At 33.1% G+C, this 16,777-nt stretch overlaps 1 protein-coding gene and 1 long non-coding RNA gene across 3 annotated transcripts in view; both read right to left on the bottom strand.

The window, feature by feature from the left end:
- Positions 1-16,777, bottom strand: part of LOC106640478 (uncharacterized) — a 177,474-nt gene that overhangs the window by 45,081 nt on the left and 115,616 nt on the right. The window lies entirely within an intron of this gene.
- On the bottom strand, positions 898-2,093 carry LOC149375572 (uncharacterized). Its single transcript, XR_016293694.1, has 3 exons — positions 1,979-2,093; positions 1,499-1,829; positions 898-1,435 (listed from the first exon to the last, which is right to left on the bottom strand). It is a non-coding gene; the product is annotated as an uncharacterized LOC149375572 (long non-coding RNA).

The following is a 16,777-nucleotide window of genomic DNA, read 5'->3' as shown; positions in this document are numbered from 1 at the left end:
TTTAGAGCATTAAAAAATTGATTTGAGTTAGCGTTTTAGTGATTGTAGCTGTATTTCTTTAATGGTTTTCTGACCCTGAAAATTTTCCACTAATTTATCATAATGAGGGTCATTGTTACATTTTTAAAGATAAAACAGTATTTAAAGCAATGTATACCATCTCTATTAGGCCTAAGACCAGGATTATCAGTGTTCTGATGTTTGTTCGCTCTAAAATTTTTCCAGATGATTAACGGAATGAGTTTTAATGGCTTTTTAAGCTCGTTTTTAAGCATTTTCGTAAAAATTAGAATTTTATAGTTTATTGGAACTACTTTAGTCTGAATTTTATAAATTGTAAATAAAAATATATTTTCAAAACATAAAATAATACCCATGTTTGCATCCATATTCCCAAAATTTACATAAATAACAATTGCTTAATTTACATATACTTAAGACACACATTTTTTTTTAATTAATAAAAAATTTCTGTAAAATCTAATGATTTAGGTCATCCTACGATTTTCTAATTAACACTAAATTTATATATCGTGTTTTTTTTTTTTTTTTTATTACTATTGGCGTCGAACCTACCGTGTGTGACGTCATCAGTAATGACGTCACTACCGACTCGTTGTAGGGAAAATACGTTAGCAGCATAGGGGCGGAGTAAGGTTTTATTTATTTTCTCGACAACAAAGGTAAGAATCAATGTGATTTTTATTGTGATTTGTAAAGTGATGAAAATCCCTTAACATAAAATTTTGAAAGTTTAATAATTATAGTGACAAGAGTAATATCTATGTAAAAGTCCCTCATAACCTCTCCCAATATTTGTTTGTATTTCCAGTAACGTGCAAAGTCCATCAATTATCAATGCATCTGCCTATGTCTGCAATTTATCAATTTGGAAAGTGCACCATTTCCAGTCGGAATTATGTTGAAGGAGAAAAGTTGCTGAACGCTAATCATATTTTAAAGTGCGGGAAAATGTCAGAGATGGGAAATGTCATTCGCATTACAGCTTATTGCCTTCAAACGACTGATATAAATGGAAAACCACATGAAATTAGAGGAGAAATATTGTTAGATGGCAGTATAAAATCTTTTTTGTGTTCCTGCAAGGCTGGATTAAGTCAAAAATGCAAATACGTGCTGGCTGTTTTGCTATACTGCTGCAGGTAAAATTCAATGAATTTTTTTTTGTCATTTCAATGAATAATAATTTCCTAATTGAATTATTATTTTATGAATATTCGCCAATATCTCCATGATTCGTTGACGCTGGTCTGCAGATAAATCTGAAGTATCGCAACCCCTGTGCAATGACGAGTAACACTCATGATCCTTCACCCTCGTTGCTTTGTACTGCTCCAGAGTTTTCTTTTGGGGTTTTTGCCAGGCATACTTTACATCAGTACACGATAGTTGTTCAAGTCCATCAATATCATTTCTAAAATTCAATTAGGAAATTATTATTCATTGAAATGACAAAAAAAAATTCATTGAATTTTACCTGCAGCAGTATAGCAAAACAGCCAGCACGTATTTGCATTTTTGACTTAATCCAGCCTTGCAGGAACACAAAAAAGATTTTATACTGCCATCTAACAATATTTCTCCTCTAATTTCATGTGGTTTTCCATTTATATCAGTCGTTTGAAGGCAATAAGCTGTAATGCGAATGACATTTCCCATCTCTGACATTTTCCCGCACTTTAAAATATGATTAGCGTTCAGCAACTTTTCTCCTTCAACATAATTCCGACTGGAAATGGTGCACTTTCCAAATTGACAAATTGCAGACATAGGCAGATGCATTGATAATTGATGGACTTTGCACGTTACTGGAAATACAAACAAATATTGGGAGAGGTTATGAGGGACTTTTACATAGATATTACTCTTGTCACTATAATTATTAAACTTTCAAAATTTTATGTTAAGGGATTTTCATCACTTTACAAATCACAATAAAAATCACATTGATTCTTACCTTTGTTGTCGAGAAAATAAATAAAACCTTACTCCGCCCCTATGCTGCTAACGTATTTTCCCTACAACGAGTCGGTAGTGACGTCATTACTGATGACGTCACACACGGTAGGTTCGACGCCAATAAAAACGAGTTATTAGGCCACGGCATCTTCCTAACGCTTAGTCCAACATAGTCCAACAGTGGATAAGGTAGAAAGCTCCACGTTGCTATCCCCCATTACCGTGTCAAATATAAACCACGCACAAGTCAACGCATACAAAGAAAAAAAAAAAAAAAAAAATTAAAAAAATTAAAAAAAGAAGAAGAAGAAAAGTGAAAGAGGCACACGCGACAAACATCGAGGCCGAGAGAATGCAATTCCTAGGCACGCGATAATAGCGATTTAATGCACATTGGGAGAGGAGAAAGTTTGTGCACGACAAGCGAGAGGAGGAGGAGGCAATATCGATTGACCGGATACGATAATGCGCTTGAATTTATTGAGCGTGTTTATGTGTATCTGTGGGGATTATTTGATGGATGATCGGAGATGGGAGAAGGACCAACTAGGTACAATTGTCAAAAGCCTCTATTGCGCTTGAATGCGATGTACCGATATTGAATATCTGTCAAGATTTTTTTCCGCGGATTCTTTGGTCCTTCGAGCGAGTTTTATGAATTTATTTGCGTAATTGTTTGTAAAAAAATTTTTTCATTGCAACGCAGTTAAAAATACATCAAATAGAGTTGGATAGATAATAGGACTATAGAGATGATGAAAGAGAACGAGTTCGCTACAAAAGCCGTTCTCAAACGTGATACAATACGCAAGCTTTTATGTATATATATTTATACACATACACATATTTCAGACAAGCGCTGGCGTATCTCACGCTCGACGGGGTTTTAACTTTTTTTTTCTCGCTGCTCTCGTGCGGAATGATTTATTGGGTGTTATGCAAAGCTAACGAGAGTGCCGTTGAGTTTTGGTATCTAATATATGAAAAAAAAAAGGGCTCAAGTACAGCTTATTTTTATATTCTTTTTCAAATCATTTGCGTTACAATTTTTTTCTTGTTCATGTTTTTTCTAATATTTTTTATTGGTGATGAAAAAATTTTCCAATAATAGATTGTATCTTTTTTTCTTGGCAACAATAATGTATTATTTCTAGGTGTCTAAAATATGCCATTACAGTTTATTAAAAAGTTAAAATTATTTGCTCAATTGACTAACATTTCAGTTAACAATTGAATTTTATTATTAATTTTAAAAACTTACTAACTCAACTAATAATTATACATGATTCTTACTTTAAAAAACCATTAATTGAGAAATAAATTTCAATTGCAATTTTTTTAATTGAGTAACTGGATGTTAAGGTATTCAAACATTTATATAATGAGCTTTATTCTCCAAATATACATATCACAATTTTGTGTTAAAAACATTTACATGGTATGGAAAAAAATGCGTTGTAGTTTCGTAAGGAAATATTTTATTTCAAACCGAAACATGTATAAAATAATTGCGCAGCTGAAAAATTTAATCTTATTATTTTCCATGGTCAAATAACAAAAAGGACAATTTCACTACTCGAATCACTGGATGATACGGAGCTAATTGGATATGCTCGGTGGAGAAGAAAGTGAGTTTGAGTTCCAAATAAGATGGGATATTCCGCTCAGCTACAATGATTACCCGCAAAGTTAAATGATTCTCAGAAAGTTGAGCACCGTTATATCGACTGCTGTTTCAGTTGGTTGTCCCTGTATTGCCGATACTTGTGAAATACAGTGGTTGTTTTAATTTACGCGCCAATGCCTAGTTCATCTAGTACATTACATAAATTATACGTTTTTTTTTTTTTTTTTTTTTTTTTAATTTTGGAATCAAGTTAGATATGATAATTGAATGAGTCGAGTACTACCGTTTCTACCCATTAATTAGAGATATACCGAGTTTATCGATTTAAAAAGTTTAGACGATAAAAATACTGACTATAAATTGATGGTCTTTACTGAGAGGAAAATTTTTCTCGTTAAAAGTTTCGTTATGGGTTCTGAGAAAAGATACTTGCATACTTTTAATGGTCGAATAGATTTTATAAATGGTGCGCATCAAAAAGGTACCAACATTATTCACTGCAGTTTTCAAACCATCTTGAAAAAAGTGAGGCTGACGTTTTATAGTAGATTTTTACTAAATAAATATTTGTAATCTGTACAGACAACTTATAATATTTTTTTTGTCTTCCAAATTGACGAAAAGTAATGTCTATTGTATTTTTTGAAAATATTATGTTTAATATATTGTATTGTAATATTATTATAACATATAAATACATTTTTATATGTACCGTATTATAAAAAAATACTAAAAAGTATTATTTATCAGCTCGTTTATTAGTGTATCTCTCGATTGTTTATTTGTTTGTTTTTTTACGAATAAAAATAACATTTAGCGATAAGAGAATAAAATAAACAAATAACCTCGTAGTTCCAAGAACTTGGCCGTGTGAATTAAAAGCAATTCCATGCGTGGCTGCGTCATTCCCAAGAGATCCGTATTGAGAGACGAAAAAAAAGAAAGAAAAAAGAGGAGAGAAAAAAACAGGAGGAGAAGAAGAAGTAGACAGGAGAGAGAGAAATTGCCGCAAGCTGTATACAACAAGTCGGAAGGAAATTGAGAATTAACGAGCGAATCCCCGGCTCGGAAATATTGACAAGCACGGCGGAGATAAGCTGACGTAGATCGGAACAGAGAGGGACTAAACAACACGTGAAAGAATTAGGGTGTTGATGAACAAAAATTAAACTATTGTACTTTCGGAAGATTATGCGCCTTTTATGAGTATTAACATCATCGGAGGAAGGAATAGTTTGGTGAAAAAACCTTGGAAAAAACATTTATTGCGTGACGTGTTAAGTGGATACATTGCAGGTATTTTATTTAATTCATTATCTATTATAGATATATTCCAAGACTCAAGCGTTTAATCGTGTAGGAAACGGTGAGATGAAACAAAATAAAAAAATGTACGCGTATCGTGAGGGCTTTATTTAGCGCCAGTATTTTTTTGCTTTCGTGCACTACAACACATTTATCAAGCGATGAAAATCTGCTGGGCATCATTCAGCAGACACTCGTAAATAGACGTTACATCAGCACTTCTACCGAATAATATAGGACTGAGGCTCAAGCACGAGACTATTATTGGATTACGAGTCTATTATTCTTCAACTCGTCGAATCATCATCGATCTCAACGAATTTGTTTTTGTTCTTACATATTCTCGAATCAATACATTTTTTTCTAACTCATTCCATAGTTTTAAATATTGACTAATTACTATTCTGTGTTTATTAATCAATTTATTGAGTATATTGTTATACGTAATTATTATATTACGTATTAAGTAGCCAATTAAATGTTTATTTTATTTATATATTTAGCCAACAGGTCAAGGGCTCTAACACATAAATTAAGAACAAGAAAAGGTGTAAAATTTTATAAATAAATTGTTGTAAAGTAAAAGAGAACCATAAACATGCACAATATGACCAAAAGTAAATTATTCACAACAAAATGTACATGCACCGAAAGAAAGTATTACGTTTAAATAAATTATACAGTCTACAAGATTATCCGATTGTATGCATGAGGATCAACACTGCGCCCTACTTTGTTTTACGCTGTAATAATGCAGCTTTTCTTCATTTTCTTATCCTTTGCAAACGAATGATAACATCTTAATTTGCATTACAGGCGCCCAGGCTCTTACTCAATCTGACTTCTCCTCACTGCTCTTGTTAGTACTATTAAAAAAAAAAAAAAAATTATATATATATAACTTTTTGTGTAAAAGTTTTGTTGGAGTGTATATATTTTACGAGAACGAGGTTAATTTCCAATTTTCTTCGGGAACTCGGGGACAAGAGCGTGTGGGTATTGCGACGTATTTATGGAGAAAGTTTCAAACATAAATTGTGCTTCTAAGGTTGGCCTGTGTGATCAATCAACCTGTGTTTTGTACCGAAAATTACAGTCGGAGTTTTCAAAGTTTGTTTTAAATTCATGAAATGAATATTATTGGAGCAACATTAAGTTTTCAAACAAAAAAATGTTACCAGTATTTTTTAAATGATTTTATCATAATATTTTTCACCCCATTGAATTTTTCAACTGAAACAGATCAATGAGTACTTTAAAAAACTTTTTTTAGAATTCACAAATGCATATATATTTTAAAGTCAAAGCAATTATCTCAAACGAGTTTCAACGATACCATTAGCTGGATGTAGGGCAACAGTGTTTATTCAACAGGGAACATCTCATTTAATTTATTACAGTACCGACACAATAGGTGCTTTGGATTTTTTTTTTTTTTTTTTTTTTTATTTTTTTTTTTTTTTTTTTTTTTTTTTATTACGAAAGAAAACTACAAATATTTTCACTTGATACATCCATTACGTATAGTTTTAGTTAGATAAGACCAGCAACGTAAAACCAAGTTGAGGAATTATTTTTATGTTCCAAATAAACATTACGACACAAAATTTATATACTTACTATTGTAAAATGAGCTAAATGCTTCAAGAAAAACTTCCCTCAAATAATCAAAAATTACTCTTATCAAAAAATAATTTTAAAAAATGTAGATGAACCAGTATTTTTAAAAACCGACCCAAGGAAAAAACTTATTTTCTTTCCGTCTTCATGTACCAAAATGCAAAACCTTGCAATTATCCGAACCTTTTTCTTTCTCTCTCTCGATATAAATGCATTTCGCCTCGAACGATCGCGTGCTCTGGCGAATCTTGATTAAGGCAGATGTTTCGTGCGCTCTCCGCGTCCATTGAACGCTCCGCTCGAAAGTTACCATAACCCGAGACTCCGCCACACTGTAACACTGTACACACGTGTTGCGAAGGTATACATTATATTATAGAGCGGTTTGGTCGAGGGAAACGATGTAACATTCGCTTGTACGTTTTCATTTTTCCGTCTTTCAAAGCTAATTATATACCACCCCATTATTAATTTTGTGTAACGCAATTTTTGATACATTTATTTTTTAATAAAATTTTTTTAATTATACTATGATTTTGATTTTTCATTAACTTTTCCTAGGAAATATAATACTCTTTTTGCACTCGATTATCATTACGTAAATCTTGAAAACGTCAAATCTATATATATATATATATATATATATATATATATACATATATATTTGTAGCATTAATAATGTGTAAACGAAAACGAAAAATAAAATCATCGTATCTAAAAAACAGAGAAAGATGCATATTATTATCCCAATAAAATCCATAAAACTTATTACATAAAATTAAAGCTCGAACCATAACTGTCACAGTTAAAACAATAATTTTTACTATTAAAAATAGGGACTTTTCCCTTTTTTGCCAGCTTACATCCGATTTACTGTGAGATATGGTAATTTTTACTGAAATTTCTCTATAATTTGTATTATTTTTTTTCTCTTAGAATATATATATTATACTATATTATAAGAATAATATAATACATACAGTACGCTAGTCGTGCACTCATAAAATTTATCCGTGAAAGTACAGGCCGTTCGATTTATACACACACAATACACACATCGCAGATGGTACAATCTGAAAATCCCAGTCTCCGTGAGAGAGAAAATACGTGCCACGAATCAGTATGTCACATCTATATATCATATACACGTTTTTGCCAATCTCGGTTGTTCTTTTTCCTTTTTTTTTTCGATTCCATGTTTCCACTTATATAATAAAAGCACGAGATTGTGTACAATCGCTCGCTTCGACTACGTTTCCGTTGGAGAAATCGAAAGTTGTTACGTTAGAAGCCCATTACATGGTCGTATCTTTGCGCTTGAACTATCGCGGCTGAAACGACGACTTATTTTTGTCGCTCGATTGCTGCAATTGTCGTTTTTTTCCCCTCCTCAAACCCTTCATGGTAAGCTAGACGAAACTAGTATTAACAATACACCCGAAAAATGAACACATCATCATCATCACCCAAAGACCAAAATTGTCTTTACATATTGTAATAAATCTTTGCCGACGCCACAAACGCTTGTTGCTACCTCGCTAGTATTCACTGCACATCATGTAGTTCGATCATAGACTAGACTCGATTTGACCAATTAGTTCTCCAAATGAGCTGTAACGTTGGATTTAGGGGAGGGACGCGTATGTTGGCGTACAGGTAAGGGTTGATGGTCTGCACTAATTAGCATCCCGTTGAGTTCTCTCTCTCTCTCTTCGCGTGTATATACACGTTAACTTCAACTTCTGCACGAATTTACACGAGCATAACACACCGCGCCATGACACACGCGTTCGCGTACATAAACGTCGTCGCGTAATTCGCACAAGAGGTTTACATCGATGTTTGGCTCTCTCTCTCTCTCTTTGCATGTGTTTGGTACTCGTGAGCGGTGGTTTTAGTGTGGCAAAAGCGAATCGGATGGAAGTGGGATACATGCGCGATCGGATGAGGTTGTTATTGAGTGAATGGTGGAGTAAGAGCAAAGGGGTGGGGGGAGATCACCGTGTGCACTTTGGTTATTGGGTGCTTTGAAGCGTATGCATGCATAGACTGAGCGGCCGGTGATTGGATTTAGTGTTTTGTTAAAGTGGATTTCTTGACTTTTTCTCGGAATCATTAAATAAGTTTATGATGCACGAGGGTGTATTTAGGATTGGTCTTTTTTTTTTTTTTTTTTTTTTTTTATACCCCAATGATTCAGTGTTAATATGGGAGGACAAAAAGAATTTTTTTTTCTTTTTTATTTCAATACTTCTCGTACAAACAAATAATTATGAAGATACATGTTAACCTCAAATTAAAACAAAAAACAAACTATGGAATAACCCCGTTCATATTTTATTACCACCATCCAGGATGATGGAAAAAATTTCCAAAGGAAAACCCACACATTGTGTGCATAAAAGTCGATCTTCAAGGTCTACTGTCTGCACGAAACCAGCAGGATAAAATTGTATTTTCGACTAAACTACTTCAAATTTTATAAATTTTAAAATCAGGATTTGAAAATTAAAATATGTTTAAAGTAAATTTTTTTAACCAACCAAATTAATTATGTTTACTAGAAAATTATCGTACAAAATAACTAATTATATATTTTTTAATTACTTTTTTTAAAACTTTTTATCAACGTTTAATTAAAAATTTGTATGCAAGCAATTTCAAATTGAAAAATAAAAAGGCACTTTTTTCGAGATACACACAAATGCCGCAGTAAATCGTGCCAAGAATTATTAATAACCTAAGATCAAAAGGCAGCATTTAAATAGAGGCCGAGAGAGAAAACCGACGTCTATTTTTATTTGGCACGAAATAATTTTCCCTTTTTTTGTTTATCAACAAAAAAGCTTTGTGGAAATAAAAAATTTTACTTTAGTGAAAACACTCGTGCTTCTATCAGTTTTAAAAGCTTTAGTATCAAAAAAAAAAGAGAGAAAGAGGTAGACAAGGGCAAAGGTTTCAGACAGTAAAATAAGGCATGAATTATTCATGGAAAATTATTTTAATGCTATCGTATAAGATTAAAATTACATCACAAATCACGTTACTTATTTATATATCCATCGAATAAGCTCAGCGCGCTTATTTTACGAAAAACAAATACCTTCGCAATCGCGTCCAAAATTTTCATTAAACAAACACACATATTTATCGCGAAAACCAGAACATATCGATTTCCCGAGCGCAAACTGACTCGATTCAAAAGCTCCTCGCAAAAACGCGATTCCCAAAATAAATTTGGGAGAAAACAAACAAAAACGCCCACGTACACATATTCCCACGCGCTCGCCCACACCCTCCGTATACATCAAATACACGTGTTGTCGATAGAAAAAAAATTATTTTCCAATTTCTGCGGAAAAACTGTGTACACATTCATATACATGCTTTATAAAAAAAAGCTCCACGCATACATGGCCTATAAACGAGCTTAATATTGCGTGTTTAGAAAAAAAAATCTGTTACTACCCGGTCTTTGTAAACCCAACTCTCATCAGCTGCAATGTTGTTGCAATTGTCGTTTTATACAACAAGCCGGGAAAAAGAGAGCAGTGACGGATTATCCGGTGCTCGCAATTACGCGTACTGTATTGTGTGTACTATTCTCGTGGTGATCCGGTTACATCATCGATCAAAAGTTTTTTTTTTTTAACACAAAGATATTTAAAAATATACACCTAAAATATATGTATAAGGATTTCAGTTCCAAATTGCTTTTTCGTGCTTCGTTGAGATGACAATTTTACTCATTTAATATTCAACTGGATGAAAATAAACAATGTCACTTGGAACTACTTAATAAGTAAAAGGAGACTTTGGTCTGGCGTAAAGTCGATAGGGGTAAAAGGATTATCATGGGGATCCGAAAATAGTGGCAGCATTGGATTACCGCGACGTGAGAGAATCTTCGATATTTCTTAGTATTATCTTCAGAGTAAATTTGACAGCTTATTGAAGTGATCTCGAATGAGTTGCATAACAGAGGTGACACAAAAATAGCATGACAATATCTGAACAAAGTCTGTACATGATTTTCCTGTCATCAAATTTTTCCTATCAATCGATGTAATGAACATTGAAAAAATAACATACAATTGCGGGGGAAGCCACATCAAGATACTTGAATAAACGTAAATTCACTCCGCACACGACCACACGTGCACAATCGAAAGTAAAATCTTGAAACGTGAACATAAAACTCAGCCACACTCGCTAAATTCGCTCGGCCGAGAAATATTAATTAAACCCACCTGCAAACCAGGAAAGAAGAGTCGCAAGAAACATTAGCTTCGCCATAATTGTCTCTCACACCATGGGGCTCTGGTGCAACGGAATGAAAGAAAATAAAACCACGAGAACGAAAGTTTCAAAGTGTGAATCCTCTTGAGTGCGATGTATTAATTTTTTTTTTTTTTTTTTTTTTTTGTACAAAATGTCAACGCCTAAACAGTACGTGCATTTGTAGTGATATGGACTACATGTACTGTAACTGAAAGAGATAACGAGTCGCACGCGATCGATAATCAAAGACCTTTGGTTGTTAAACAACATATCGATTGCGCGGATATACAGTACGGCTTGATAAGAGATTTCTTCGTTTGCAACTTTGATATTTGTTATGTAAAGAACTTTTCTTCCGTCTTGGTATTGTTGAGATTTCCATGTTTTTGTATTTTTCATGGCCCGTAGAAAATACTACGACCGGCTTTTGAGGTACTTTTCAAGCCGATGTAAGCGTTACTGTGTAGGGAAAAGCAAGTTCTTGCGCTCGAAGAGAAGACAGATTCGATGGAAAAACATGTCAATCGCGTATAGAAAAAGCTGTAAAAAAATTCGAGTGAACAAGCAGAGTGAAAAAGGTGCTTTTCGGATCGACCAGAAGGAGAAGAAGGAGAAATACGGAAAATCATTGGTGCTTGTACACTTGAGGTTATAATTTTTTTTTTTTTCGGATAGTACAATAGTAAAAGATGGAAACTCACAGAGAGTCTCCATCGTAGCACTACGGAGCCCACTTACAACAGCAATTCCAAAAGATAGAAATTGTAACGTAAGCAATGCATTGCTCTTACACAGCATCCGCTTGAACACGAAAAGTGGATTTAAAAAAAATGGTTTTTCGTCAAATACGCTCCTTCTATTTTCGGAGCGTAACTATGAAGGTGATATTCTCTCTCGTAAAATAATTTTGTGTGCATATACTACACCGGTTGTTTTTCTGCTGATATAAGACGGTTTTGCTCAGACATGAATCAGCGCTACAAATGATTACTATTTGTTTTTACTATATTTATCACTTTTTTATTTGATGCTTTGTTTCGGAGCCACCCTTTTTATTAAAATGTACTTCGTACGTGAGAAAAATTTTTTATAAGAAAATTGAGAGAATAATTTTTTTTTTTTTAATTCGATAAAAAATGTAGAATAAACATGATATCAATGGATAATGTTTAACGACAACCATCGCTGTGCAATAATATTCGATTCTTTATCTCAATTTTTGAAAGATTTTTTGTAGCTAATGCAGATAATTCTACAGTTTTAGATGTTTTTTTTTATTTTTTTTAAATTATAAAATTATCTTCAAAATTAATTTGGTGTAAAAAAAATTTTTTTTTAATTTATTAAATTTTATAGCTATAATCGGAGTGATTTAATAATTTTTAAGAAGAATAAAAATCATTAAAACGGTTAAATAAAATTATTTCTCAAAATCGTTAAAAATCCCACGTTATTTAAATACGCCATCAAAATATATCTGGTACATAATAATTAAAAAATATAATTTTTGAAAATAATGAACACCTTGAAGTAAACTATAAAGATGGAAGTATAAGAAACTGTTACGTAGGGAAGATATTGGTAAGGAGGTGCTTCGCGAGAATGATCAACACAGATTCCTTCAAGAGCTTTATTCTCCTTGCTCGCTCTTCCCTTCCCTTGGCCCTAGGGCCCCTCGTTATGAGGTTTGAGGAGAGGGAGCCTAGAGTCTCATCTATACTTACTACCGTACGTTACACAAAACTAAGTAAAAAAATTGTGGATTTTCTTAATAATGTAGTATTATAATATTAGTAAATAATAAAGTATATGGTAAACATTAAAGATATATTTATCTCGATTTAAGCGATATTGAGCAATATTTATTTACAGTTGAAAAAAGAACGATCACAGATAAGCTAAATGATGACTCGATTAGTAACCGAATATCTACACTTGCGCGTGAAGGAAGTAAGGATAAGATTTGCTCCCAAAACCGATTTCGAAAAATAGATAAACAAAAAAAAATCATTAACAATTGTCAACTGTTCTTTGTCGATTATCACACAAAAAGACTCGTTTGTTGTTTTTATTTTTGAAGAAATCAGCTTATAAATTCAGTGTCAAGGAAACAAAGAAATAAGCGTCCAACAGATAAAAGTTCCAAGGATACAATGACCGTCGAGCTTCTGCTGCTACGTGTTATTCTTAATATAGTACAATACTAATCGAATATTCGAAGAAACGAGCCAGAAAAACAGAAAGGGAAAGATAATAAAATAATGTTTGGTGCGTAGAGCTGATATAATATTATATAGACAATTTCTTAGGTAGTTTTTTTTTTTTTTTTTTTTTTTTTAACCACCCATTTACTGCAATAAGTTTCAACTGCAAGCTTCAAAAGTGTTATTAAACGCACTTGAAATTACAGTGTAGAGTGTAGAATGAGAGAGAGAGAGAGAGTGGGATAACTCGTGATGGTAGTAGTCGTCGCTCTGACGGGAGAATATGTCCAGACCAGTTGTTCCAACCCCAGTCGATAATAATTACCGATAGTCCGCCGGTTCGAAATTACGAGGTCGCAAATGGTTGGGGGGGAGTCGTATGCCAAAGTCAGAGGGACAGGGAGGGGGCTACATGCTACATGTAGTTTTGGTTGAAATCTCGAATGGAATGGACGTTCGGACGCGTAAATATTGACCAGAGTGGAAATGAGTCCACGCTTTTCCTGCTTTTGGGATGGGAAATTACAGTGTAATGCTTTTGATGTGGGGGGATGTGGCTTTACAATTTTTTTTTTTTTTTTTTTGTAATGGTTATTTGATGATTTGATCTGTGCAAGTGTACTGTGCTTTTGATTTTGTTACGAATTAAATTGGTGTGAAATGCTGTACAATCGACAGAAAATCTATACATTTAAAATTTTTTTTTATTTTCGCTTCATTGAAAATATTTGCTCAGCTCTCTATTTCGAAATGAAATTGCGAATTGAACGAGTTTATGGATTAAATTTCGTAAAAAAATTTCGCACATTCATTGCGAAACATTTTACGATATTTCGAAAAATACGACTGACATAGATAAAAAAAAAAAAATTTTTTTTTCAATTTTTGGAAAAAATTTTAAACTGTTAAAAAAATTATTTTTTTAGATGGAAAATAAAACACATTAAAAAATTTTTAAAAAAATGTTTTTTTTTCAGAAAACGCGTATGAGCAATTTCACCACATAATTATTCCAAAAAAATTGTATTCTACTCGTCCTTCATGTGAAGAATCAGTATAAAAAAATGTGTTGCTTTGCATCAGACGTGATTAAATATTAATTTTTAATACTCACGTACAAGAACACGAAATAAACAGTCGAAGCTTCAACTTCACCTCGAGTTTTACGGACCTGATTCGGCATTAATACGACGTAAAAGCCCCCCCCCCCCCCGGTCCCCATTGTTATATCGCCGTTATCACCCCTCGACATGACAATGCCAAATGCTCTTGGAAAAAAAAAAAAAAAAAAGGACACAAGACGCTACAAAAAAACACTACAAAAAATGGAGAACAGAAGCATCGCAACCAAATCATTTTTATAGAGCTAAACAGGAGTGTGAGGTGTTTATGCGCGCTCACGTAGCAACCTATAATGGACCGAACATCTGACGTATTAATAATGATTTTCGCTGTTACAGCGAGCGAGTGGCGCCACAATATGAAACAAAAGCATCAGCGTTTGCGCTATACGTGCTTAATATGTACACTTATCAATTCTAGTCGAGAGACGGTATATAATATTTAAAATTCCATCGATACCTTTTTTTAGCTCCAACGTTAACTGTAAACGAAAATTTTAATTAATTGATAATATACGCGAACCGTATCAAGTGAAAAATTACTATCGAGCCTTTACTTTTCCGATGGCATTAATGCCACATCAGCTGCGTACTACATTTAGCTAGCTTGTAAATATCACGGGTATCAAAAAACATTGAAACACAATACCTCGAGTTGATAATTTTTATAATGATCGGAATATTCAAAAGTCGACAGCACCACCAGAGTGCATTGGAAATAGAAGTCAAGATTATTGAGCGAAACTGATTAAAAATTTTATTTGACAGAATGAGAGAGGGAATTCGGGTCGAGAAATCATTCCCTTTTGAAATCCAATTCCGCTGTAATTTACCGGCTCTGTTGTGTATACATGTATCCGGGACAGTCGGTCGCTCTGCACTAACTACGAGAGCGCAGGTGTAAGTGTGTGTGTATAATTCTATCATACTCTCAAGCACAGTACGTGTAACCATATACACACGTAAAGAGGAGAAGTTGCTGGGAATATTTTTTTTTTATTATTTTTTTTTTTCCACCTGCCATTGTTTCATTTTGTAACACAAGCACGTGACGTAATAAAACGGGGGCGTGTGCGCCTCGGATCGACCGAATACGTTATTTTGTTAATTAAATTCTGCGCGTGTGTATGTATGCATCGTTTTATAGATGCAGTTTTATTTGCTTGAATTTTTGTTTTTATCTGTTTCTTGGTTTGAGGTTAAAAAGAAAATTTTTTTGTTTAAAGGAATGATACTTAAGAGTTTTATGAACGTAACTACCGCATAGTGCAAAATTATCAGTACTTTTCATTAATTAATTTTTTTAATGAATTTTATTAAGCGAATTGGAAAAAATTATGTGTAATCTAATAAAAAAAATTTTTCAATTATATCTAAAGAAAATTAAAATCACGAACAATATGCAAGTATCGCTATCAAAATTACAGAAATTTTGATAAAAAATTATAACGACAAATAAATCACAAGAAGCGTGAAATAATCGTTTTATAATTAAAAAAATGTAGTTAAATAATTTGAAAGGATAAAAAAAAAAGTACAACGTTAAAATATCGTTATAAAAATTACACAAAAACTATTAAAAAATTTTGACATCAACAAAATCACAAGCAGCGTGAAATAGTTATTTTAAAATTACAAAAATATTGTTGAATAATTTTGAATGATAAAAAAATACGTTGGTTATTATTGGTCAATAAATTACAAGGTTTTCTCACAATCACTATATTATAACAAAGCAAAAAACTCTAGGACACGAGGTATGAGATAAAACAACCAGCGAAAATTTTATTTTAAGTGGGTGTATGTACGTATAGACTCTACCTGTAATCTCAACTCTTGTATCTTTTTTTTCACAGTCTTTGTTGCGAAAGGCGTCATCGTGCTTCTCCGAGAGCTATATGTATATAGTCTACAGCTCGTTCGCATTGTGATTTGCACCTTTTGCCTCTGCCGCGTGCGTCGACCTTCGCGGGCAAATATTGGCTGGATGTTATCGCTGCACGGCTTATCGGTAATTAGCGGATAATTAAGTGCAGATGACGATCGGTATTACGATATGCATTATGGATGATGATGTGTTGTTAAAAATAAAAATTTTTTTTCTCCTTTTTTTTTATTTTAATTAATCGTAATTATGTTTGTTTTTGGGAAAATTTTTTAAATATGCATACGAGGGTTACGTACGAGTATTCTTTTAAATATGTAGGAAAACAATTTTTCCAAAATACAACGCATTTACACGAGGGGCTGTCCACGTGATTCAAATGATTCAGAATCACGATTGAAAAAAATTTTGTGATTCAAAGATTTGAATCACGTTTGAATCAAAAATTTTTGAATCACGTGGACAGCCCCTCGCATTTACATATGTTGTAAGGTGTTATAAAATCTTTACAACAGCAAAAAAAGAGTATTAAAAAATGTTAAAGGTCGCCATCAATATTAAACCACTTGCAGGATACCAACTTCTCAAAATAATCGTCTAAAAAAAGCTCTTAGAGTCGAGCATGGGCCAACATAAACTCGCAACTCGTCACCCTCGTATGGTCAAACACATGTGTATCCGTTGCGAATGTACAAAGCACACCCACAACATGGCACATCACGAGAAATTACGGCTCTTGCGAGCTAGCGTCCGC

The sequence above is a fragment of the Copidosoma floridanum genome, unplaced genomic scaffold (genome assembly GCF_036245765.1).
Source record: "Copidosoma floridanum isolate Cflo_tuat_1 unplaced genomic scaffold, Cflo_Japanese_pri ptg000006l, whole genome shotgun sequence".
NCBI classification, from domain to species: Eukaryota; Metazoa; Arthropoda; class Insecta; order Hymenoptera; family Encyrtidae; genus Copidosoma; species Copidosoma floridanum.
This window is presented reverse-complemented; position numbering and strand designations above follow the sequence as displayed.